Raw genomic sequence first — 27,836 nt, 5'->3', positions numbered from 1 at the left:
TGGAGCTCTCTTCCCCCTCCATCACTCTTTTCTTTTTCTCAGTGTTGACCTAGTTTATTAGTGTTAATTTTATTAGTGCATCTGCTTCATTTTTGTGATTATTAAATGCTTTTGGGGCTTCATAACTTGATTATTTCAGTGCCTTTCTTGATATAATTGAAGCCTGAATGAATGTAGCCTGAAAACATACTTTATTCTAACTTGATAAATCTTGTACAGCTAAACCAATTTATGTTAATAGTTTTTTCTTTTTTGCAACCTTATGCTTATTTAATTTGTTTAGTGATGAAATATTTTTTTCTTTTTTACCCAGAGTGCCTGAAACTGTGGCATATCTCTCCACTAGGTCTCTTTCCGTCTTGAAGTTTTAAATGCTTTATGTTTAGGGCCTTATATAACATGTCCCATCTCTGTAAGAGGAGGTTGACAGTCCAATTAGACATCCATTGATTGTCCCCATCCATTCATTTGCATCGTTGCCTCCTGCTGTGCTAGCTTCTCTTATGGTACCTTTTTATGTCTGCCCTTTCCCATTATTGCTAGTTCATCTCATCTCAGGTGCTATGATACTTTCCTCATTCCCTGTCTGTGCCACAACTTTCATAGCCTTTCATTTTCTGCTGCATTTTTTTTTTCTTTATCTTTCATTGCTGGTCTGAACTAGAATTGCTTTCCCATGGTACTGGGGGAAAGTTTCCAGTGCCAGAAAGGAGAAGCTTCAGACCCACCTCCCCGCAAAAAATAATCTGAACTCCTGGTGCTCTTCCTGTGCGGGTCATTTTGATGCTTTGCTCAGCTTGTTTCCTCTGAGGTTAGTCTGAGAGGCATAGCAAGACCCTTCTCGTCTGCCTAATGAGAGTCAGTGGAGTAGTAAGAGGACTAAGGCATCCTTTACTTCCTTTGGGTGCTGGCAATGTGGAGGCAGTGCTCATCTCTTCTCAAGAAGAGAGCCTTGTCTTCCACTGTCTTTGAACAGGAGGGAAGTGAAACCGAGGTTGGTTGGCGAGCACTTCCCCATAGAGGTGCGGGGCTCCTGCCAGAACCTGTGAGCCCCAGGGGATCAGGACATCCTGGGTTGAAAGGCACGAAGTTGTTGCTGGTTCACCATGAGGCAACTGACAAGTTCTCTGGACTCTTGAGCAAAGTCTTGCTGTAGATTTAGTCCTAAAAACGTAATGGCTCATTTTCCTAAGCCTGTCCTTACTGTTCCTGCATCTCTAGTAATGGTTTTGTGGTAGTTTAACTATCTTGTCATAGGTATACAGCATACCTCTTCATAGATCATTGGAATAATTCTGTTGCAGTTAGGAAGGATTTAAATTGCAGCTCAGCTGAGGGCCTGTTTTGATATCCTCAGTGGTAGCTTGCAGAGTTTTATAGAGCTCTGACTTGGCAGAATAACGTAGATTACTCTAGAATGCGCTGTAGGCCTTCTTCCATCAGGAAACTGGGAAAGCCTGATATCTGGTTGGATGAGGAGTAGCATAGGTGGTAGAAGTGAAAAACTCTAATACCTCAGAGAGTTTCCATTACTCATTTGGATCCAGTGCAATGTATCCATGCAGGGTACAAAGCCACAGCATCTAACTGTCTGTGCTGTGGCATTTGTCTTTTTCATTTGCTGTGTAATCAAAAGTCACAGACTTGATTGTAGAGGAGTAACAGTTTGTTATGGTGCAAAAAGGGCTTGAAACCTTGCCAGAGATTTTCTGTAATTAAAAATGGAATTGGAAATATCAACACCTTTTCTGTTTGTTGTACTGATGCCTCTCAATTTTCTGATAAATATCAAGGTTATGACAAATAAGGAACTAGGGGAGTCGGTGGCTTGAGGGATTAGTAATTGGGTTCAGAGCCTATCACCTTCAGGTCACCATTCTGTATCTGGCCCAGGTTGGCAGTGACTAAAAATCACTGTCTAGTTGCTCCTCAGTGACCTGTGCAAAATGGATTTGTATTTGCAGGCTGGGTATATTGCCAGCCCCCTGGGAAGAATTGGCAGTGATCGATACCATTGGTGTTTTCCTCAGGGAGGCCAAAGACAAATCAAGCCCTTTCTTGTAGAAGCACCACCCCAAGAACAGAGTGATGCCAGAAGCTCTCGTCATGCCTGTCTCGGATGTACGGGCTCTCTGCAATATGCAGGTGGTCTTGGTGAAGGGAGTTTGTCAGCCAAGTACCTTTGGTTACTAATATTGGTACATTTCAAATAAGTTCAGAAACAATCTCTGATGCAGAACAATTAGAAAACATTCTACGTGAAGCTTCACCAAGTAGGAAACTTACGTCATCTCCTTACTTATTATGGTAACATGCTCTAAAACTTCAAGGGAAAAAAATTAGAAATACTCCAAGCTACTATTAAAATAGTGTAATGCACAGGTGGTTAGGATATACAGACATTTAATGCAGATATGTTTTAAAGTTGTCTGGATTGATGTTTTTCATTTTAAGGTATGGCTACTGAAATTTCAGTTTGGGTGAACCCATGTTAGTTCTCTCTGAAGTACCTGCCAAAACCCTTTGTGAAATGAAGTGACTGTACTTACAGGACAAGGAATGATGTTTCTTTTTCAGTATGAGGAAGCATTTAGCATACAACGCCTCAAACATTCACTACATGGTATGTGTACTGAGTTGCACCTACGAAACAAGTAGGAGAAAATGTTATTTTTGATCACATGAAGAAAGGAAGCAATTTATACAGTGGTTTCTGTATAGTGGTTTCTCTTCGTGGCAGAGATGTTTTAGACATTTGCAGAGACGACAGGTTGCCTATAGTAAAATGGAGCACTCCGTCTACGTTGGCAAAGTAGACGGTGGTAGTGTCTTATGGAGATGCTACTTGTGGTTTCACATTTTGTCACAAGATTTGTAAGACAGTAAGAGTGAGTCACACAAGAAAAGTGGGGACTGGATCCAGTCATGTTACATAGATCAGGATTTCAAAGATAGGTGCACTTCTTATGTAGCAGGAATTGAACCCTCTAATTCCAGTGGAGAGGGTTAGACTTGTTATTTTGTATAGCTTGAGTTTCCCATATAGTCCATAAGCCAAAACAGTGTTGTTTAGTTTTTGTGGTTTTGTGCAGAGTGAAAGACAGACAGAAAAGGCTACTCTGGAACCTAGGTTTGCAAAGATGACGGACAGGTTGCAAATGTTGCAATGCCAAAGTAGATTTTAGATCTCAGCAAATGGGATTGGAATTTTCCTGCATAGGTGAAAAGAGGAGAGAAAATATCTCCTAATGATCTCCCTGAAATATAGAATAAAAATATCTGAATGATGAGGGCAAGGAACTGTGGGGTTTTTTTCTTCATAATGTTAATAATAATGCCATATTGCAGTGTAATTTCATTTCTGCCAGTTAAAAGCTTCTTAAGCTGCTATCATGGTAAATAGGTTATTAACATTGAATATGAATGTCACTAGCATCATTGAAAATTCTTTCAATTCCCTTAATATCTTTTATATGCTCAGCATAATGTAGCAATCTGTCTAAGTTTTGAATGTGAGGAATTATATGTTCTTAAAAAAAATTCAGAAAACTTTTTTTTGTCACTATGTTGTGTATTTCCCAACAACTAATTTCCCAATTAATAAACATTTTAATGCAGTATTTAGAGTTCTGTCCACCCAGTGATTTATTTCATGTTGCTGCATTTGGAATCAAATTACTTTACTTCCTTCTTTTTCCCCATTCCCCGCCGAAGTTGAGTCCAATTTAGAAATGATATGCCTAATTACTGCATCTTGGTTTTCAAAATGCAAATTTGCTGGTTTTCTGATTTTTCTAATTTTTTTTTTCCCTGGGGTTGTAAGCAGTTACAACTACTATCAGAATGGTATCCAGAAATTCTTGTCTTCTTGATGAAGATGATAGTCATGTTTAGTAACAGAGGAATCAAAGATAATCTTGAATGTACCTATTAGATTTGCATGCTTGGAAATCAGCAGTAATTCTACTGAAGTTTATGGGTTTTAACCCTCAGCAGAAGCAGCTCCAAAGCAACAAACTGAAACATAAATGACTGAATGCTTAACTTTTTAATTTGACTTGTTTTTGAAATATTTATTTTAGAATTTTTTCTACCTTTCAATGCAAGGAAATCAGCAAAGCTACGGAAATAAGCAAAGAGGTTGTTTGTATAATCCTTTCAGATCTTAAAACGCTCTCTAAGTACAAGGGGGTTTTTTCTTAGATTGCTGATCGTGGCTGTTTTGGCAGTGTTGAAGCTGTTTAACAAGACATGTCAATGGTGTGGGACACATGCAGAATGACAAAAGAATAAAGCAGAAGGTAACACTGCAAAAGTGAAATTTTCTTTATACTATCCTGACCTTTTTTGAAACGCACTATCTTGAAAGGATACAAACAGTACTTTGATTTGTAGTTCATCTAAGTGATGGCATCTTCAATATCCTGTGTCCCCTCTTGGCTTACTAGATAATTTTTAACATATATAGCAAGAGTGAAAAACATTACCCATGAAATAGCACAAAAACATACCAGTGCTGTGGGAGGAGAGTCAGGAGGTCTTGGATTGGCTGTTGCCTTCTTGTGTGACTGTATCTAGGTCATTTTAGGGCAAGTTGTCCTGAGGTATTTGAGTGTTGTGATGCTCTGTGCCTAATGGAGTTGGTTCCTGGGAGCCGTTCTACTCCTGTAAAGGGAGAGAAATTTGGTTCCTAGGCACTTTCTAACAGCTGCGGATGATGGAGCACCAAGAGAGAAATGGTCCTTTGTGGACTGCCCAGTAGCACGTAGGCACGCAGAAAGGGCCTGACTGTCTTTGTGGACCATGTGTGACATCGCTTTATGACTCAATTCTTCATCTGAAAACTAGGATTAAGAATGCCTCTTTCCTCTCATCTATTTAGGCTGTAACCTCCTTGGAGTGTTTAGCGTTTGTTTATGGAGTGCTCAGGAAGATGGGTCTGCAGTCCCATATGGGACATCTCTTTCAACCAGGCCAGCACAGTGATAAAGACAATCAGAACTGCCTGCAGTATTTGGATTTTCTTGAACATTTTTTAGCAAAGCATATGTGATATTTTCTTTATATGGTCTGAGTGTCGGAGCAGCAGGGAAGGTAATGTCTGGGCTCACTTGAGAGCCATTTAGCATTTTCTTGAGAGCTGCCTCAGGCAGCTAAGTTGCACTGTCACAGATGTGTGCTTAAAGTCCCTTTTCTTGGGAAAATATTCCAGTGACAGGCCTCTGGAAGAGGCAAGGGGCTCTTATTTCAGCCACTGCATTGAAATGATGTCTGTGGCCTGATCTGGAGTAGCTTCACAGCTCTGTGTGTTTCTGTGTATTGTTCTTTGCTCCCCTCTCCATTTGCCAAGCATACACTTTAGCCAGCTCTAATGTTTTCAAAACCTCAGTTCAGTGCAGAGAACTCTGTCGCACTGCTAGTTCCTTATTTCAAAGCCTAAAAAGCTGAGTGTGTATATAATACTAAATTTCATATAGCTTCCACATTGTTCATTTTTAATCTATGTCAAATATTTCTGAATTTGCTCACTACTGCCACTTGGTACCAAAAAAGTTTTCTTTTCAATTTTTAGTTTTTGGAGGAAACTTGTCAACTGAAGCCTAATGCCTGGGTCATACAGCTGCTTCCAGCTCCTTGCTGTGATTTCGCTCTCAGTAGAAGCAATGCTAGCTCTAGTCAAAGACATCACAGACGATACCAAACATTTAAAAAAAATGCTAGGCATGGGTTTGGTTTTTGTTGGTTCTGTTTCTAAGCCATATTTTTACACTGCCACTAGATGTAAACATTACTTTTTAAACCTCTGAAATCTGTCGATTCTCATGTCGGAATCTGGGGGGAAAAAAACCAAAACAAGTCTGCTAAATATGGCAAGACTTGGTGAAACTAAGTGACCTGGCACCATGGAATTTTTTTTTTTTTTTTCCCTTCCTGGATTAGAGATTTGAAACAGCTTAGTGCTTACCCCGCTGAAGTATTTCTACATCTAGGATCTAGTCATCCTAGATCCTTTGCTGCTTAGAAGAAATCTCAATTCCCAGAATAAAAGCTGTGAAGCAGTAAAGCCTGAGCCATATACATGAAACTGTGTATACATGCTGCAATGTGAGTTTTAACACGAGTCCTGCATCTGAAACTGTCATTCTGGGCTATGGCTATAGTAAAAAAGGACAAGGAATGTGTTGTTAGGAGTGCTTAACAAGCAGGGTCCTTTTAGCTTTCTAGTAAAAACAAGGTTGCCATCTCTAGGCGGACAGTTTGAGCAGGTAAGTTGCGATGAATTTGCTGGACATAGAAGGACCGTTTCATTTGAAATGACGACTAGTGTCTTTTCAGAGGATTATTTTGACTTTTTTCTTCCCATTCTTGTTCTGTCCCCTCAGAAATGAAGGGACTGAGGTTTCCTGGTTTGGATCTGCCTGTTGTGGGGTTTTCTTTTTTCTGTACTGAAGAGAACCAAAACTGCAAGCTGCTACAGAAAGGGATCTTACCTCCTTAATGACTTGGATTTACGTAGCTGTTGAGCAGAGGCGGCTTATCTCTCAAAGAAAGAATGCTCAGTAGCTGCTGTTTGTTTGAGTCTTGCTGTGCTAGATTGGGCTTTGTCTTGGTGATGAGTGAAACCAAGTTTAGGACTGACACTGCCCTCTTCACTCCCATTTTTGTAATTCTTATGAACAGATCTTGGTCTTTTTGTATCCCAGAACTCCCAAGTGTAATAATGAGACAAAGTAGAGGGTGCAACTTTCAGTTTTCCAGATGGTGTGCAAGCATTTGTCACAAGCAAAAGAAGTTAGCTTTGTACTGGCAAAGGACTGGGCTTGCAAAGGAACCTCCAGACTGAAGAAAGCCCGCATGCGGTATTTATATTTTGTTAACTATATTCAGGAAATGGTGAAAAGGGAAACTGAGTTCTAATGGCCTGTTGTGGTTTAGCCCCAGCCAGCAACTAAGCACCATGCAGCCACTTGGTCACTCCCCCTGCCCCGATGGGATGCGGGAGAGAATTGGAGGAGTAAGAGTGAGAAACACTCCTGGGCTGAGATAAGAACAGTTTAATAGTTGAAATAAAGTAAAATGGTAATGATAATAATAACAATGTAATAATGATAATAATAATAATAATATACAAAGCAAGTGACGCACAATGCAATTGCTCACCACCCGCCGACCGATACCCAGACAGTCCCCGAGCAGCGATCACTGCTCCCCAGCCAACCCCCCCCCCCCCAGTTCATATACTGAGCATGATGTCATATGGTATGGAATAGCCCTTTGGTCAGTTTGGATCAACTATTCTGGCTGTGCCCCCTCCCAGTTTCTTGTGCACCTGGCAGAGCATGGGAAGCTGAAAAGTCCTTGACTAGCATAAGCAGTACTTAGCAACAACTAAACCATCAGTGTGTTATCAGCATTCTTCTCAAACTAAATCCAAACCACAGCACTATGCCTGCTACTAGGAAGAAAATTAACTCTATCCCAGCCAAAACCAGGACATGGCTGTACTTAATTGTTAAAAAGTTTGTGTTAATAAAACAATCAGAATGTGTAAAGCAAGCTGTTATCCCACAACCTTTTCCTGAATGCCAATCGCAGAGTGATACAACTCAGTTTTTCCTAGCTACTGTTCAGTCAGCTTCTTGAAGAATGGTAAATGAGAAGAAAAGAGTGCTGGAGGAATTAGCACTTCAGGGTCTCCTTTCATTCATCAAAGAGATGTATTTTCAAGCTTAATATAGTTTCACACATGCTGCCATCAGCAAAATCTTTACATTAAGAGGTTTCCAAAGTTAGTAGGGAATTAAGGGAGGCATGCTCTGAAACTCCAAAGACAATCATAAAGACGTCAAAGATTTCCTTTGATCTTCTATTTGTTTTCCATACTTTCTTCAGTAAAGGCATAAATCATCAACTATAACCAGAACAAGGGATGGTTTTCTGAAGGAGTGTTCCATCAGTAAGAACGCTTGCCAAAATAAACCCTCAGCTTTAGCAGTACAGGAGAAATCTTGTTCTAACACGAAAAAATGAAGTTGAGTTGTCAGACAGAGTTGAGACTGTTTCATTGTTCCACCTATTTGCAATTCTGCTTCTTCCTATTCCAGTGTTTCTACCTTTACCTAGAGCACAGATTATTCTCTTATTAGTCCTTGTATATTTATCTCTCCTGATTTCTACGTGAATTGACCAAGTAGCAATTCTGAGCAGCTTATTCCTCACAGTGGGCTAGCATACTTTTGTGGTGTCTCCTTGATCCAGCCCAAGTTGTGGTGATTTCATGAATTGGTAGGCATGCCTTCCACCAAACTGCTGGGGGCAATTTAGGATTTTAATATGTGATGCCACATTTATGGAGAAAAACCTCCACCAGTAAGCAGTGATCAGGACCTCTTTCTCAAGCTTCATGCTGGAAGAAGACAGCTTCTGGTTTTGAATGTTTCATGCTTGTCACAGGCAGTGTCAAATTCTGACTTTCTTCTTTGTGTCCTGTCTTGCATTTTCTGTGTTGGCTATGTAGTGTATGATGGAAAAATAACTAATCTCAGCAAAGTGAGTCTTATGTTACATTCCCAACAGGTGTTGAGTTTAGGAAATATGTAAAACACTTTGACTGAAGAACCATCACAGATCTGTCTAGGGCCATGTTTTGGTTTTGCATGACTGCTAGCTCAGTCTCATTATACAAATAGTGCTATGCCAAGAGCAGTCCCAGCTGATGAGATTAGAAATTACAGACCAAAGACCAGGGATATTTCAGGTTAGGTTAATTTAGGAAGGAATAAAGAGTGCCAACGGGCTCCATATGCATCAAAATCTGCTTGGAAAAATGTAGTGCTTCATTTTGGCCAGCAATGCACCCTCACTGCAAAGAAGGCCAACAGCTTCATGGGCTGCATTAAAAAGGGTGTTGCCAGCAGGTCAAGGGAGATGATGTTTGTTCTCTGCTCAGCACCGGTGGGACACATCTGGAGATTTGTGTCCAGTTCCTGGGCTCCCTAGTACAAGAGAGAGATGGACGTGCTGAAACGAGTCCAGCGAAGGGCCACAGCAGTGATTAAGGACTTGGAGCATCTGTCATATGGGGGGAGAACCTTGAGAAGAGAGAATGCTCAGGGGGATCTTCTCAGTGTATATAAATACCTGATGGGGAGGAGTAAAGAAGACTGAGTCAGACTCTTCTCAGTGGTGCCCAGTGACAGGAAGAGATGCAGTGGGCACAAACTGAAATGCAGGCAATTCCATTTAAACATAAGAAAAAACTTTTTTACTTTGAGGGTGGTTGAATGGCTTGCCTGGCAGAGTTATGATGTGCCCACCTTTGAGCTATTAAAAACCCAACTGTATGACATGGTCCTGAGTAACCTGCTCTAATTGACCCTGGTTTGAGCAGGAATGGTTGGACTAGACAATTTCCAGTGGTCTCTTCCCACTGCAGCCATTCTGTGAAGGAGACAGCATTAAGGACTAGAGGATATCTGTTTAACACTTTTCACTCAGGAATATCTGAAATAGGAAGGGATCCCCAGGTACTACATGTGTGATCTGTCTGCTCACAGATGTGCTGTTTAGGACTTATTTGAACTTCAGCTTTTTCAGCACTCCCAGAGTTCTGATTTTAATCAGTCAAATTGCATTCAATCTGAGTTTCAGGCTTGGAAGCTGGTTGACTGGAAGATGTCTAACCACCATCCTCAATTTTGCAAGATGTATTTCTGGAGATAAAGGTGGGTGATACTAGCAGGAAAAAAAGTTGATAGTATCAGGGAAAAAAAAGGAAAAGAAAAAGGAAGGATGACCCATTTCTCTACCACCCTTGAAAGAAGGAGCTTAGTGGAGTGCTGGCCCACACTGTGGCAATTAACTTATAGCAACTATTAAGGGTTAAGATTTTAGTAGAGGACCAGATAAGGATAGTTTTTCAAAGTAACCTATGACTTTGGCACAGTTTTATTTCACTTTATCTATCTATCTATCTAAATAAAAATGACAGTCATAATTTACAATAAATAGAGTAAATTCTGAGGCTAGCAGTTCTTTTGCTCCTAAGTGGTAGTTCCTGGCATTGGGAAGATGTTTCTCCATTAATGTACTGAGGAATACTTAGGCAGACCTGCTGTAGTATACATAGCTGGCAGAGGGAGTGCAAGCAGATAAAGACCTTCAACTGTGATGGCTCTCATCATTTCTATCCAGTTGACAAGCAATTTAAACAGCACTTTGTCAGGGCTAGAAATTAAGCATTTGGGCAATGTTAATTAAGAAAGCATGAAAACGCCTTGGATACATTGTTCTCTACTTTCAGAGAAGGCAACACAGCATGGATATTTGGTGGAAAAGGGAGAAAGACATGTTATATCTTAATGCTAATTGGTTAATTTTTTTTTCTTATCTTGCTGTTCCCTAGCTGGCCATACCTCTGTATTCAGTGTTGTTAGTCACATGTTTATGATTATGCATAATTACAAAAAAAGTTTCTGATTGATTCTGAAATTGATATTTCTCTTCAGGCAGTTTGCTTCAGACATCATTGGTGGATCAGTTGTACTGTTTCTCAGTCAATGCCCAAAATTTACAGAGCTGTTTCTTTTGAATTTTTTATTGGTTTTTTCCCCCATTGTTATATAATGATAATTAAGGTTATTTTTAGTAATTATGTTCCAAAAATGGAACAGACTGCATGAAGTGATTCTATGATTCTAAGTGGGACTAGACTATTTGGGAATTTAAAACCCTTCTAGAAGTTCAAAAGCAAAATGGTATCAGGAAAGTCAGGCTGTAACAACAAATTATTGGCTGTGCTCTTGGTGCTGAAGAGCAGCTTTGTGGAGTAAGGCCAAGAGGCTAAATGTATATTTAAAGAATGTATGCTTTTGTATTTTTTTCCTACTGAAAAAAGGCTTTGAATTCTCAACAAAGGGTTTTATTTTGCAGGCTACACTCTTTAACAGTCTCTGTTCTCAGCTGCTTGAAGTTTCAGATTATCTTAAGAGCTGGTCATCTTTGAAATCTGACCTGGCTAACCTTTTTCTATAAAATGCAGTAGTACTAACCAGTCAGAACAAAGAGATGCTTTCAAAATTTGACACTGTTGATTGACAGAATTGGTATTGTATGACAGTTTTATAGGATGCTGGAATAGCAAAATACTTTCTTGAATCCTACTAAGATGGCATTTGTCAGTTTTTCACGTAAATATTGGATGAAATGCATATAATAAATTAGCTACATTATAGTCTCAGGGGGGAGAAAAAAGCCCTGAAGGTTTCAGAAAGATTTCAGTCCTCCTCTTAGCAATTCTTTACATACAAAACTTCTGGTGCATGTTCTTATTAAATATGTTTGCGCATTCATGTATTCTACTGAACATGTTCAAATTGTTGCATGACTGAATGGATGAATGACCACAGATTCTGGATACTTTTCAGCTGCTGCATTTATTACATGGTAAATGCTTCAAAAACAGCATAATTGTGAATAACAGGTTAACAAAAAGACCAAAATGTACTGAACTTTATACTTGGCAGGTAAGGCACATTAGTTCTAAGATCTGTATTATGCACACAGCCACTGCCAAGAAAAGAGCATAGACACTTTCTGTTACACTATTAAGAGCATATTTAATTAAGACAAAATGCATAATTATGCTTTTCGGTGTAGCATAGTTCCTTTCCAGATGAATCAGGATTTAATGTGATGGTCTCCTTAGGTGTTTGCTGAATACTCTATTGTCCTCTTGAGTTACTTATTCATGCTGTTTCAGAAGCATAACTGCATGCAGTGACACTTTCACACATGGTGCAAGAACATTGTACCATAATCAAAAGTTTTGCTCACAGATATTCCCTATTAAATAAAAGAAGGGCAAACCTGATGATCACTTATCTTAGTTGCTTTTTTTTTTTTTGTATCCTTTAAGTATATTCTTAAGCAGAACAAAACAGTATCTGATACTTCAATGTATTTCTTCTAGAGTACTTGGGGAGCAGAGACCCTTGAATGTGTGATCTTTGGGATCCGCAAAAGACTGCAAACACAGTACTTCCTTGCCTGATAGCTGCACCCTCCTCTGTGGCTGCTGTCCTGAATGAATCTTGGGGACAACAGAGGGTTTATGTTATAGAAAAAGAGAGCAAGTAAGATGATGCTTATGAGAATGTAGCCCTTTCTTCTCCTTACCCATGGCATTTGGTCCCAAGAATAAGATCAAGGTGGTAATCCGACTGCCTTGCTTTACTGTTTTCTCTGATTTTTCTGCCCAATAGCATTACTGTTTTCCAGGGTTTCCTCTGCCTCTCTTCTGACCTGGATTGTTTCATGCCTGACTGTATCAGAAATGTTTATATTTAGACATGTCATCAAATTGTGCTAAAAGCTGATTAAATCATGAGGGAGCGTTGAGGCAGTCGTGCTTTTACAGCTCTTCCCAAACAAGAATCAGAGAAGGAAAAATGAACAGAACCATTCATGTTTCCTTCATTTCCAACAGAAGAAACTCATGGAATAACTTGCATTTTCTGTCTATTGTGTGGTGATAATCTTGTGTAGTGAAAATGAGTAATGAGTAACTGTCTTAATGGTAGTGGCAGTGCAACCACATTGGACATTATTGGACACCTTAACTGGAACACTGGGGTACCATATCATTCTTATGTTATCTTGATTTCTTAAGTACTGGTACTTAAAAGAGGTAGAGATCAGAGGACTGTACTTTTCACTCTGATTCCTACTACTGGTGTCTGTAATGAAAAGATTCTTCTTTCCAAGGGGCCAGATACCAAAACTTCCTTTGAAAACAATATGAACAAGAGGTGTTTTATCTTTTTTTTTGAAATCTGATCATCATGTATCTAGATGTTGTAATACATATTAAAGAGTGTACTGCTAAGCTGTATGCATGTTTGTTGGGATAATGGAGTGGGTGAAGAAAGGTTTGTATGTTTGAAAATCCTGGAGGTCTCAATAGCTGCCATGTTACATCATCAAAAAGAAGTAAATTAATGATCCATCCCAATTTCGCCATTGTACCTGGTTGCCAAAGAGTAGAGGGACCAAGCAAAATGAGAAATGTTAATGTACGGCTATCTAATGCTCGTGCTTCCAACAAGTGCTACTAACAGCCACCACCTTTCTCCAGACAGTGGTTTGGGTTTAGGTGAGGTGGATCCCAAGAGAGAAAGTGCAGGAGTCAGCAGAATGGCAGGTGATGAAATTTCAAGGTGGAAGGGTGTTCAGAGCATAGAAATAATTTGTGTAGGGAGATTTTTCTCTGTGAGAGGGAGTTGTAGTGGTGAAAGAAAGAGCTTTTCAGCTGTGTGTGCCTAAGATAGAAAATTTAATCTTGTTGAGCTTCTGTGGTATCTGCAACCATAGCAGATGTTGGGTGTCTTTGATGTTGGTCCTGTGTGTTGTAGGAGCATATGCCCCCGCAGCACTGAGGGAGAAATGCTGGCACTACTTTCTTGCTTTGTAGCGTCCACAGTTCGTACCTCGAAGGCCTGTGGCATGGTCTGGTTTAGCATTGTTTTAGGCCACCAGGAGACGCATGTTGTCTCCTCTCTTGGCATTATACTTCAGGCTGCTCCTTCCAGCTATTGTATTGTACTGTTATTTTCTAGGGTATCTCTACTAAGCCTTGCCCTCAAGTGGAAACTGTTTCATCAGCACGCTTAGTTCTTGTCAGCCTTTTGGGCTGAAAAAGCTTTTTCTTTATAACTCTGAAAATATTAGTTCAGAAAGATGGTGTATCTTTGTGTGGTGTATACACATCTATCTATCTCTATGTAAATATATAAATGTGCATTGTTGTGTATATGTGATCACACAGTCAACTCCACTAAGCATAGCAGAGATTTTTTTTTTTTTCTTTTTCTTTCCCGTAAGAAGGGCTAAATTTTGCAAAAACTGTGTTTCTGTGGAGGGGTTTGTTCAGTCCTTGTTATTCTGATGATCTGCCCTTAAATTTGCAATACTGATTCCAGATTCAGCATTGTAATGTTGATGATAAAGTGCCCCTACCTATAAACGTGCATTTATTAATGTGGCATGAATTAACACTAATACTTCAGTAACTGTCCTAAGATGTGGCAGAGAGCAACTTGACTTTCTTGCAGGTGCCCTTAGGAAAGGAAGTGGCAACCACTAAGACCCATTTACTTAACTATGACTGTTTACACCATAAAAAGAAATTCACTCTTATAATTATATTCAGAATTATAGAAAGCTGTTGCTGCTTTAGATTATTTGATCTCTCTGGGGAAACTTCCATCAAACATAACAGCCTACATTTTTACTTTGTAAATTATGAAGCTGTGAACAAGAAAATGCAAGACAATCTCTTCTATTCTTAGTGTAATAGTAACCTCCTAAAATATTACTGCCTTTATAAGTCCCAGTGGAGGATCTTTCTTTGGGGGGGAAAAAACCCCACCATCCTATTGCATAAATGAGGAAATACATTCCAGATGCATTAAGCAAATAATCAACACACATTTATCATGGTCTCTTACAAATCCATGCGCTTAGGTTATCTGCAGGTTGGCTCATGATTTTTTCTCCATCTACCCCATCCAAACCAGATGTTGTGTATTCTTTTGAAACATTAGCTTGTGCGTTTTCTGCCAGGAAGGATAGATTAAAAATATTCTCTTCTCTTCTTTTGTGCTGATATGGAAGAGCAGCTGAGCATCGTGTAGAGTAATACTTTGCTTTTGTCTGCTATTGGGGTCATTCATAAAGATGAAAATTTTTGTATTGCACTCCTATTGGAATGTTTTTCAGTTCCTAAATAACTGTTACAGGCCTTTTTATTCCTTAAAGGTTCTTTTCTTAAAGACAAAAATCTTAAGATGTCAGACAGGATCCACTGTGAGGGCTAATCACTTTGTCATGTCCATCTGGAATCCCAAACAGCTGAAGATCCTTAGAAAGGATTTGAGGCTTTCTCACACAGTGTTTGTGCCTTACTCATGGAGGTCAACCTGCTTGCTTTTTACATTGCCATTCATTATTTTCAAATTGTTTGTCCATTGTGGTTGTTATGATCCAGAGTAGTGGCTTGTGTGGATATATTTTCGCAGCTCATTTTCAGAAGGCAGGAATTGCTCTGTGAGGCTTATGGTTTTCAATGAGCATGTCAAATGCAGGCTTTTTCAAGGTTTTTACTTTTCTGGCTTATTCACTGTTACTTTAAAAAAAAAAAAAAGGGTGGAAGGAAAAAGAAAAAGAAATGGAAGACAAGGTATCCTAGTCAGTTCAGCTGGAGATTATTGACCTGTGTCACTCTGTCTGTGGAGATACTCAAAACCTAGTTGGACCCAGTTCTGGGCAACTGGCTCTAGCTGGCCCTACTTGAGCCAGGGGGATTGAAACTGGACTAGATGATCTCAAGAGCTCCCTTCCCACCTCAGTCATTCTCTGATTTTGTGTTTTGCAAAGAGGTTCTTCAGAGAATTCTTTCCTTTGGTGACTTGATATTGGTATGTTCTGCTGTGATGAGTTCTGCTATTGTGTGTGATAAATCATTATGGTCCTACTCCTGCAAGGTCTCTGTGGTTACCCTTCTCAAAGCATCATCAGTTTCAGTGATGCCCAGTTGCTGGACACTTCTAATTGCAGGACTGTAGCTGATCTGATGCCCAAAAGTAAATATTTGCTGAATTTTGAAACCATCAGGCATATGAAACCAGAGCTGCTGCGATGCGCAGCTGCTTTGTGTTGTGTCTGTGCTCTCCCAAAGCACAGCTGTTGGAAGACTTTATTGAACAGTAAAATTAAATCTCACAAAATTAGAACCAGGATGGCTCTGGGTGCAGTGTTTACCATTGGCTTCAGAAGTATACCCCAGCACCGTTTTGCTCTGAATTCATCAACAAACCATTGAAACAAGGAAGGAGAAGAAAAGGGGGAGTGCTGTCATTTGGTGTCACAATCTTGCCACCCAATGGTAAGCTGTTTTCAGGGCAGAAAAGGATGAGAAAGGGGGGAAAAAAGCCACTGAATTCTTACGGGGCAGACACAAATACCAGTAATATTCACAGGACTCAGTTGAGCCTTAAGGTAGAAGGCCAAAGAAAACTTCTTATGAAATAAAAATTGATTAGTAATGATTTCATGTATATATCTTGAAGATGTACCATAGTAACTTGGTATTTTGAAGCTTGTAAGTGCTTTCTGGATGGTCACTGAGCACCAGATGGATTTGGCTGCTATTGTTGAAATAATCAGACCTGGCTTTTTTTTGACAGGCACCATTTAACAATCTGAGTGATAGCCTTGCGCCTTTATTTCACCAGTGAAACCTACGCTTATGATACCTTAAGAGACCACTGTAAGCTTTTGGGATACTTTTAAATCTTTATTGATCATTTTCACTTGTCTTACTTTTTATTAATCTTTTAGATCAAATTTGTAGAAGTGTTAAAGCAAATGTATCAACCATGGCAAATACATAGAAGAACTCCCTAGTGATATTGAGGACCCAAGTGTATGTTTCTTGGCTCAATCAAACAGTATCAAACTTGATATCATCAGCGCTCTTCCTGCACCATAATACTCTTTTTCCTCTAATCATCTGCTAGGACTGTGTTCCTTTCTGGCACATATGGGCAAGCAGAGTAACTTTACAATGCATATGAAACACAGAATTTGTACCTTCTCTTTTCAGTGGTAGCTGGGAGGAGGGGGAGATGTTTACATGTAGTCTCTTGGAAGCTTTTTGTCCAGTTTTTACTCTGGTAGTCTGGGGTTTTTTAACAGTCTTCATGGTCACAAAATACAGAGCAGTTTAAGGGCGGAGAACAGTACACGTTCATAACTATTTGTGTGCATTACTTGAAGTGCAGTTGTGCAAATTCATCTTCCTTTCTTGAACCGTGTGGATTCAAAGAGAGGAAAGATCAACAGAGGCAGACCTTGCAGTTTTCCTATCATGGCATGTCTGTGTGACTGTGTGAATTTTGAGGTCAAAAATTTGCAAGGATGAGTACACAATTGTGATTCTGTGATAATAGCTGGTGGATTTGCCAATTTAAGCTGGTCCAATAAAACTGACATAGTAATGAGTTTATCTTGAGATTAGTGGTAGGAGCAGAAGATTGGGGAATAGAATAGAAATAGAACAGAATAGAATAAAATAGAATTTTGGGTCACTGGAAGAGGCAGGTGCATTCTGCAATCTTGGCAGATGAGTAAATCTTCAAGATACGTTTGCCACAAACAGACTAACTGTAGCAGAGCTGGCTGGTTTACCTCAGCAAGAAAGAAGTGGGATAAATTGTTCTTCCTGGAGCTTCCTATTGACCTGACTAGACCAGAATTGGCAGCTGAATTAGCCTGTTCAAGAAGTGGCCTGTGTACCTTTAGCCTTTGTGTGCCACGTAGACATCCTTGCAGTTTCTCTGGCAGCAAAACAGGGAGAGGAAAGGGCTCTTTTGTTCATCTGAAAGGATTGTCTAACTGTATTGTAAATATTGACTAAAGCGAAAACAAGGAGTGAACAATGTAAGTAGCAATTTTACTGAATTCAGCTTCCTCTCTGTGCTGTGATAAGGTTAGTATCAGCTGTGCAGAACTGGGTAATGGATAGACCCTCTGTCTGTTGAGAAGCTGGAGAGTGACAAAGCGCAGATGCTGGTCCAAACTTTCTTCCCTCTCCCCGTCGGGAAGGGGTTGGCCCTGGCCTGTTTCTGCTCTTCTTGGTTTGCTCTATGTGCTTACAATCCTTGAATTTTTCTAACTTCTTTAAGGGTGAAGTTTTCCAAAGCCAGTCATATGGCTTCTAATAAAAATTACAGATTGGCAGGAATCCTCCTGCTTTGCCTGGCCTGACTTTCTGGTTTTTTGGGTTTTTTTTTTTATGAAATCTGAAATACGGTGAATTTAATCTGATTTAATCTGACCTGATGAGATGCATCCCAGAGTCCTGAGGGAATTGGCTGATGTAGTTGCCAAGCCACTCTCCATGATACTTGAAAAGTCATGGCAGTCAGGTGAAGTCCCTGCTGACTGGAAGAAGGAGAATGTGCCCATTTTTAAAAAGGGAAGAAAGGAGGACCCTGGGAACTACTGACCTGTCAGCCTCACCTCTGTGCCTGGGAAGATCATGGAACAGATCCTCCTAGAAGCTATGCTCAAGCACATGGAAGACAGGGATGCGATTCGAGACAGCCAGCACGGATTCACCAAGGGCAAGTCCTGCCTGACCAACATAGTGGCTTTCTATGAAGGAGTGACTGCATCAGTGGACAAGGGAAAAGCAATGGATGTCATCTATTTGGACTTCTGTAAAGCATTCGACACAGTCCCCCCCAACATCCTTCTCTCTAAATTGGGGAGATATGGATTTGATGGGTGGACTGTTTGGTGGATAAGGAATTGGCTGGATGGGCACATCCAGAGGGTGGTGGTTAACAGCTTGATGTCCAAATGGAGACCGGTGACAAGTGGGGTCCCTCAGGGGTCTGTACTGGGACCAGTGCTGTTTAACATCTTCATCAATGACCTGGACAGTGGGATTGAGCGCACCCTCAGCAAGTTTGCAGACAACACCAAGCTGAGTGGTGTGGTTGACACACCAGGAGGATGAGATGTCATCCAAAGGGACCTGGACAAGCTGGAGAGGTGGGCCTCTGTGAACTTCATGAGGTTCAACAAGGCCAAGTGCAAGGTCCTGCACCTGGGATGGGGCAACCCCCAATATCAATACAGGCTGGGGGATGAGGGGATTGAGAGCAGCCCTGCAGAGAAGGACTTGGGGGTACTGGTGGATGAAAAGCTGGACATGAGCTGGTAATGTGCGCTTGCAGCCCAGAAAGCCAACCAAATCCTGGGCTGCATCAAAAGAAGCATGGCCAGCAGGTTGAGGGAGGTGATTCTGCCTCTACTCTGCTCTGGTGAGACCTCACCTGGAGTACTGCGTCCAGCTCTGGAGCCCTCAGCACAAGAAGGACATGGACCTGTTGGAGTGGGTCCAGAGGAGGCCACAAAAATGACCCGAGGGCTGGAGCACCTCTGCTATGAGGCCAGGCTGAGAGAGTTGGGGTTGTTCAGCCTGGAGAAGAGAAGGCTGTGAGGAGACCTTATTGCGGCCTTCCAGTACTTAAAGGGGGCCTATAGGAAGGATGGGGAGAATCTTTTTAGCAAGGCCTGTTGTGACAGGACAAGGAATAATGGATTTAAACTAAAGAAGAATAGATTTAGACTAGACAGAAGAAAGAAATTTTTTACAATGAGGGTGGTCAAGCACTGGAACAGGTTGCCCAGAGAGGTGGTGGAGGCCCCATCCCTAGAAACATTCAAGGTCAGGTTGGATGGGGCTCTGAGCAACCTGATCTAGTTAAAGACATCCCTGCTCCCTGCAGGGGGGTTGGGCCAGATGATCTCTAAAGGTCCCTTCCAACCCAAAGCATTCTATGATTCTATAATCTGATCTGAAATGTTGTTACAGGATGGTGTTGAATAGCTCAAGCGGTTGTGCAATCAATAGATGTTTATGAACCAACCTGAGGAAACACAATACTTCTGATTCTTCTCCTACTTATGCTGCAGGACACTAGGAATAACAGTGGTGAAGCCAATGATATATTTTTGTGTGCACGTGCATGGAAGTTGGAATGAATGAGAACTGAGAAAATTTTTTTTTTTTCTTTTGCCATTTGGCTAATGACAGCTTAGATCTCATCTGGTCTAAATTGGCATGGCTTTGCTGATATTGGAGGAGCTTTTATACTAATTCACACCATCTGAGCGTGTTATGCAGTTCAGTCTGTGCAAATATGGGGTGGGGTTTTTTTTTTGTTTTGTTTTTACCTCTCATTCTGTTTTCCATCTTGTGCTTGGTGATCTTTTGTTTTACCTCTCAGGTGCAAGTTCCAGCTCTGCCCAATTGACTGCACATAAGCTGCCAGCCTGTTTCAGAGTAGAGCTTCTTTTAATGAATCTAGAAGCCTATTCATTTTTATTCTAGGTTGCATAGATACGTAGAGGATTTATCTTAAATCCAAAATGAGGATTTGTACTTTTCTGTAGCTTTTTTTTCTTCCTATGAAAACCACAATTTTAATGGCTAAATACATCTCTGGGTAAGCAAGCCCTAGTTATTTCATTTGATTTTTTGAGGACTCAAAATGAATATGTACTGAAATCTGCTGCTGATGGTGATTCTTTCTTAGAGTTCAGCAGAAAAGCTTCTGTTTCTATTGTGACAACAAAAAGTATGAAGTATTTACATTCATTCAAGCATCACTATGCCTTAGAGCATATCCTATCTTATCTGACTTGGGGGAATTACATACATTTTGCAGAAAGAAAGCTTATGCTAACGTATGTGCAAACTTCACGTGATAATTATTTAAGGACACCTTGATTAATCTGGTTGTATTTTAATGGCTGATGACATTTTAAATTGTTCAGGAAAGTAGGCAACCATGATGCAAACAGAACTCAGAAGCTAAAAACCTCTTATAATTATGTGCAACCAGTGCACAATACATCTTAGGAACTGACAAGGAAAATGAAATTGTGATGATTCTGTTGAGTTTATAATATTTTAATACCAAGTCATCATGGCTGCGCAACTGTAATGATTTCATAGTATTTTGTGGTTTGCATTCTTAGAGGTATGCGTATTTTAAAAGTATGTTAATGAAAACGAGATGATGAAAGGAAAGTTGGCAAGTTCTATGCTCCAGCTGAGCAGTGGTCCCTCTTCCTGTTCTGTCTCATGACCAGTAAAATTTGTATCAGAGAAACATGTGGGAAAAACCTACAGTAGACAAGTGTGATAACCAAATATTGCTTATATTTCTTGCTACCCAGGAATGCTTAGCAGTTAGCTGACAAGGCAAAACTTGATAATACTTATTTTCCCATATATACAGTATACTGCACGCTCACAGTCATATATTTTATTAACTGTAGCTTTTTCACATATGGCTAATCTTGAGGTATAGAGTTAAGGAAGTTTTATAGTCTCAGTGACTTCTGATAAAGTGGACTGTTTAAGAATTTGAAACACACGTTTTGGATTCTTGTTTTCAGTTTGTCATAATAAATTCCTCACAAACAGTATGAGTAGGTAATTGATTAGCTGAAGTAATTTAAAACTGTATAATTAAGATTCTGTTAATGCAGCGTTGTTGTGTAGAATTTAATACGTTTGGAAGTTCAAAAGCTTCGCAAAGTTGGAGCAGAGTACAGAAACTTCTGTTGAAGTGTATTTTCATGATTCAGACATCAATTCTAGAAATCAATAATTCTGAGCTGTGTTGGTCACTTAGTTTAATGATTTGGTTTCTTTGAGGAAATGACTAGTATGCTTCAAATGTCATCATTTCTAAGACAAGATCAATTGTAGTACTTCCCTAAGGCTTGATGTTTGCAAGAAAATATAAAGAACCATGTTACAAAAATGCTTCATAAACATTAGTGTCTAGGCTGTGGCTGGTTCTTGTCCTCCACTCTGCACTGCTGCGTCACTGTTGGAAAATTATTATCTTTTGTTGTTTAATTCCTTTTGGATTTGTGATAAGCCATATGGTGAGGTCTCCTTCTAGGGGAGTTTTCTGCTTGGCATTATTAATTTTCCAATCCCTTATTAGTAATGGAGGAGTTGCAGCATGTAATCCCCTTTGGTCTAGATGGTTTTACATACCTGTGTGTTGATTTGAAAATTCCTACTATTTCTTGTATCTAACTTCAGTCCAAACTCACTGCATGGTGCAGAAATGGCCAGCTTCCAAGTAACAAACAGATACTTAAACATGGCATTGCTAATTAGTATTTGGGTACCTTTACAGGCTTTTTTCTTTTTTCTTACAGACTGTAATAACAAGATTATAGAAAAGGGAAGTTAACCACAAAAGCATGCATTGCTTTCTCTTTTTTGGTAAGGCATCTTCCAAAGATCTCTAATTTGATTTTTTTAATCTATGTTAGGACATATCCTGTTATGCTTATTTTTTGGTAGTAGAAATCTAGCTCCTGTCAGTGATGTGAGAGTTTCAGAACTAGAGCATTAATGAAATTGTAGTGTCAAAGTCAAGGCAGTGGTTGCTAAACAACTGAGAGGACCTGGATTTTTTGTTTGTTTTCATCAGGATCTATTTGATTTGAGTGAATGATGATTTATATTAGGATTATGATGTGAAATATTGTATTCCTGGAAGAGGTTTCTGCTTTCCAAAATATTAAAGTAAAATCCAAACAATTATTTGTAAAGATCTAAGGAAAGAAGGCAAAAAAATACTATTTAGCATGATTTTCAGGGATTGCATAGACTTTATGTGATGTGAAGCTCAGCAGTTTCACCATGTTAGCTAACCCCATGCAAAATTTAGTGTCTTGTAAATTGTGTAAATGGACATCTTGTATCTTTAGTAACTTGTGGGAACCCCTGAAATCTCATGTTTTATTTCATTAACTGTAACCATCCCACTGCAATATTCTTAAAGGGGTTTATGAGTGCATGTGTGGAGTTTTGTTTTCATTTTAAAAAAATTATTCCGTTGAGTGATGGATTGCAAGACTAAGAGTTCTTTGAATGTATCATAAATTAATAGCCAGTTTGTATATCCTGTATGGCAGGACCTTCTTAGGTCTCACAGTCCCCCGAAGCCCAGGGACGGGCACCCAGAAATCAGGTAGTTCTTCTTAAAGGAGATGCTGGAGCCCCTCTCTTTCTCATCTGTGAAATGGTGCCATAATCCCAAGAGCTATGTTAAATATTTAACTAGTTTGTCCACCATGCCTTGATATGATGAAGTGCTCCATAAATGACAAGTGACATTTATAGAAGTTCTGATTGTGGTTTCATGAGGAGGGTAAGCCAAAGATGCTACTTAAAATGTTGCCATGTAGAAAGCATGCAGTTTATCTACCCAATATTACACACATGCTTAACTGTTCACTGCAGAAAGAATTGACAGAGAGTTTGCATGTAAATGACCTCAGAGTGTGTTAGTTTAAAATGTAGTCTACTGAGAAAGAACATCACACTGTTGTGTTCTACCTCCATTTTTTTGGCAATGTTATAACACAGTCTTCCAGGTTCCTTTTATTTTTTTGAAGCCCGCTGAAATCCTGTGTGATAGCTATATATTGTAGAATCGTAGAATCATTTAGGTTGGAAAAGACCTTTAAGATCATCGAGTCCAACCATTTTCTCTATGAAGTTTTCTGTTGAGATTAGTATTTTGGGTTTAGCTGAAAATTTCTCCTTAGCAAAGATTGAGCATAATTTTCCTACAAAGAATTACATGCACACACACAGAGCCACAATCACAGAATCGTGTAGATCGGAGGGGACCTGCAGAACTCTGTAGTCCCAACCCCCTGATCAAAGCAAGTCCAGGCAGAACAGGTTGCCTAGGGCTTTGTTCAGTCAGGTTTTAAATCTCTCCCAAAAAAGCCTGTACCCATCCATCACTCCAGTCAAGCAAGCTGTCCCACCATATTTGTAATCCTTTTGAGGTCATGGCTCTGCAACTGCGCTTAGACTTTTAATTTCTGCTGTTTCCTTCCCATGCTGCATGCATTTGTGTTCAATCATCTTTTGCTTTCAGTAGAGAGGCAGAGTATTACTAGAGCTGGCCACACCACCTTTTAAAATGGCTGTGGGTTTGCATTGTCTTTAATGTTAGCAAGACCCCTTACCCACAGAGAGAAGGGTGTCAAGCATGTGGTGGTAGAGTGCAGAGCAAGTATAATAGGATTTGGGCTAATTCCACAGCTATGCTGATATAACTCATATTGACAAATACAGTTATTCAGTAAGTTCAGTGGGTGTATGCAGATAAACTGATTATGTGCGTTCACGTAATTCTTTACAAGACGCACAAATGAGCACCAGCTACTGAAAGCTGGCCCCTCTGTGTTTTCATTTTGTTGTGTTTTCTTTTTCCATTTCCTGGGAGAGGGAGAGGGTGAGGAGGGGAATGAGTTCTTAGGATACTTTGTGCTGGAAAACCTGAGGTTACTTGCTGTAAATACAGAATATGTTAGTTGAGACAACAACTTAGAAAACCTCCATTACAGTAAAACGCGAAGTAAAAAAAGAATGAAACCACCTTACTTACCCTTTCTATGTTGTTTGTTTGGTTTTTTTTTAAAAAAAAAAAAGAAAGAAACTGTATGTAGCTGGAAAGGGATTAAGAAACTTCAGATGGCTATTTAAAAAAATATTAAAAGGGGGGTGGAGAAAGTCACGAAGAAACAATTTCTATTGACTTGTTATTTCTTTTTTGGAAAGGTCACTGAAAATTTACACAGTGACAAAATAACAACCCAATTAGTATCTGTCCTGTAAAACTAAATGTTAATATATTTCAGATTCTCCTCTATTGACAAGTGGGACTGATATTCAACATGGACTTCTCTAAATGAGTGCAGGGCAAAAATTACCAGACACAGTTACGAGTTTCTGTAGCAATTGCTGTCAACTTTCAAACTGTAAAGGAAACAAGATGTAATTAAAAACTATCTGTAGATTTATTTTCTAGGAACAGTCTTCTTTTAATTACGTTTGATAGCTATAAGAGGCACAATTTGATCATGACAGTAAATCTTAAAAGCACAGCAGCCCCTTTAGCTAGGGCTTAAAAAAATGCCCAGTGGGAAATAGTATTTCATTAATTGTCATTACATAGGAATTATAGAATTAGGGGGTCTAACACTTCTTTTATCATTCATTTCTTTAAGTGTCAGTGGCATTACCTTTCCAAAATTAAGTTCGGTGCATAACAACAGATTAATTACCAACTGTGGAAAAGGAGCATTAGTTATAGAACTAGTGACTTTTTTTGAGAAAAGAATCTCTTTAATAAGGGGGTTTAAACTGCAGTTTTTCAACTGAGCAAGAGAAATTATTTTTCTTAATATATTCATTCCTCCAGAAAGAAAAGCAGATGAATAGTCTTCTCTGTTAATTCATTTAAATATCTTAACAGCAAATTAAAATACCGTGTAATCAAAGCAGTAACCTTTCATTTATGTTGTATGTATATCAGAATATTTCCATTCGTATAGTCCATGAGGAAGATACAAAACTTACTGAGTAAAGCTTGGATCTTTCCCATTGAAGTGCTGTGATACGCATACACAACCCCAATTACACACTTGAGCACGTCTCTCTTTCTCCAGCAAGACAGTGGTCTGTCTTCCATGCCCCTGCCCTGTGCATGGAACAAGGTGGTGTTCAGTGAGAAAGGAACTTTTCAGTGCCTTACTGAAGTCTCTGTGGATTTCCGCGCCCCCCCGTTTTCTTCATTGGGCTTCAGATTATGTACTCCTGTAGTTTTCAGTCAACTTCTAGTCAAGACTAATTACATCTTTAGTCCACCTTATTTGCAGTTTTGACTGCTCATTGAAGGAGGCTGTTGTTTCAGGAGAGGGAAAAAAAGGCATACATGAGGTATGTACCTGTGTTCAGTAAATAGTACTCTCTTTCTCAGAGGCTGTGCCTGTGAGTAAGAAGACAGAGCACTACTTGGGTGAAGGGTTCAGACACACTTATCCGCAGGAGTTTGTTTAGCTCTGGCTTCCTCTGGAAACTTGCAGTTAGTGCAGCCTCGGTGGTACCACGACTTGCTGTCAGCTGAACTCGTCCAGCATTCACCCTGAGCTGGGCATGGCTGAGTCAGGCTCTCTGCAGTTCAGTCCAGGGCTGTAGGCATCCATCAGCACCTTCCCAGGACACTGGAGACTCGCTCCGTCGAAACTTCCATGCTGCGTCCCAGCAAGAAAGAGAGAAACCTTCATGGTTGGAAAGCCGGAGTCCTGCAGCGAGCAGGGTGGGGGGCAGTTTAGGAGGCAAAGGACATTGCTAAGTTTACTACTTCTCCTGTGAAGGACCGCTATCTGATTCAGTTTCCAGGATGATCATTCCTCTGTGGATGAATTAGGACTGCTGGGTGGAGGATGCTGCTCTTGCAAGCCTCTGCCTCACTGAGGCAGTAGGCGGAAAGCATGAAATGGGTGCCTTTAATGACAGCAGCAAAGGACAGTCTATGCGCTTGAACACTGCTCTGCCTTGTCTTCCTGAGTGAAAAAGTTCCTAGCTGAATGTGGGAACATCTCCTAACACAAACTTTTTGCATGTGGCTGCTAACAGTGTGCTTTTTGTTGTCTCAGTGCCTGACTTGAGACCCTGGGGTCTGATTTGAAGAAGTGTTGAGTGCTCACAGCTGCAGCTGTAGTAATAGGGAGCTGTACTTTGAACATACTAAACACCATGTAATGCTTGGTGCTCAGAAACATCAGGTCCCAGGTATCTCAGATTGGGAGAAAAATTAATAGATGCTTTTGATCTTAAAGTCTCTGTGCCCAAGTTCCCAGTCTGCAATACATGAGACAGCAATACTTACTTACTCATCTCACCGAGACATGTGGAAGAAGACGACAGTCCTTAATATTTTTCCAGCATTTAAATATTGTGGAGCTGAATGCTTCATTGGGAAGCTCATGAAAGAAAGAATGTGTCTTCAGACCTCTGCTTGAATATTTCTCAGTGCATAAGGCACTTGGGGTGCTTGTTCAGCAATGCAAGGAATGCAAACAGGGATCATTAACCATTGCCTCTTCTCTATGCTGAACAGAACAAAGTCTTGTGGAAATATTAATACTTGTTTGTCTCATTGAAGACATCATAATGTGTTTCTAAGATGAGAGCATCTTAGTGTTCCTCAGGCAACCTTAATTTGAGCATTTCAGAATATCTGAATGTTTCATTGAAACACCAAGTGTTGTATTAAGACTCACTTTTGTGGGCCATTTCCTGGTTGTTTTAAATTGAAAACTGAAAAATGGAGATACTCTGTTGTGTATCATCACATTCTTATGAGTCATCAGTGTAATATAATTACAAGCTTTGTAGAGTAATTCTGTGTGTACATACCTCAATAATTATTACACATACAAAATATTAGATATAATTGAGAGTTTATATGAACATAGTGGGAGAATCATGATTTTTTTCAAGCAGCTGTGGAAGTTGGAGTGCTTTATGTGGCGATCTTTGCCTCCTTTGAATATCTTTTCTGAGGAAATTCGCCCCTCCTTCAAAGGTAAAGCAAGCTGTTCTGTTTTGTGCTGTTGGTCCCTGTGTAAGGGAGTAAACTGTTCTATGCAATACGTTTATCTAGGGAGAGGGTAGTTAAGGGGTTATCCTGCAGCCCATCCTTTTGTAATGAACATTCCCTTCATTTCTGGCTTTTAGTGGTTTAACTCTACTCACCAGCTCATATCTCCAGTAATACATCAAGAGCTTGTCTGTGGGATGCTAACATGTTTACATAAGCACATGTATACAGCACCAGCTGGACATCATCAGTGTATCAATAACTTAGTGTACCACATAATCTAGAGTAACACACACCTTGTGTGCAAGTGTCACTCCCCAGCCCAGTATGGGAGAGGTCGGCCAGTGTAGGTGTGCTGTAGATGTACTTCATACCAGCAGAACCAGCTTCTTGCTGCTGGAGTTGTGCTGACACAGACCTTTTTCTGATGAAAAGGTACATTGTTAAGAAGAATCTCTTCAAGCGTTCCAAGAAATCCCAAGTTTTACCAGTTAACTCTGTTGGGGACACATTGCTATTGTCTAATAAGGTAATACATTGCTTTTCATTTTAGCAAAGCATATACTTCCCTGGGTGCCCATCATACCTGGGAAAATGGTCTTGCATGTAAAATGGGGCATTTTGCTACTGATACACTTTGCTAGGAAATGTCATTAGAGATAGACAGCATAAAAGGGGGATTTAAAAGTGCACATTGAAAGACTACATATAAACTTAATTTTTAACATGTGAAATAGCAGGGATATCTTGCCAAGGTATTAGTCC

General features: G+C 39.9%; 1 protein-coding gene across 1 annotated transcript in view; it reads left to right on the top strand.

The window, feature by feature from the left end:
- Positions 1-27,836, top strand: part of FARS2 (phenylalanyl-tRNA synthetase 2, mitochondrial) — a 199,684-nt gene that overhangs the window by 54,522 nt on the left and 117,326 nt on the right. The window lies entirely within an intron of this gene.

Source organism: Pelecanus crispus, chromosome 2 (genome assembly GCF_030463565.1).
Source record: "Pelecanus crispus isolate bPelCri1 chromosome 2, bPelCri1.pri, whole genome shotgun sequence".
In the NCBI taxonomy this organism is placed as follows: Eukaryota; Metazoa; Chordata; class Aves; order Pelecaniformes; family Pelecanidae; genus Pelecanus; species Pelecanus crispus.
Note: the sequence above shows the minus strand (reverse complement) of the source record. Positions and strands in the feature narration are given on the sequence as shown.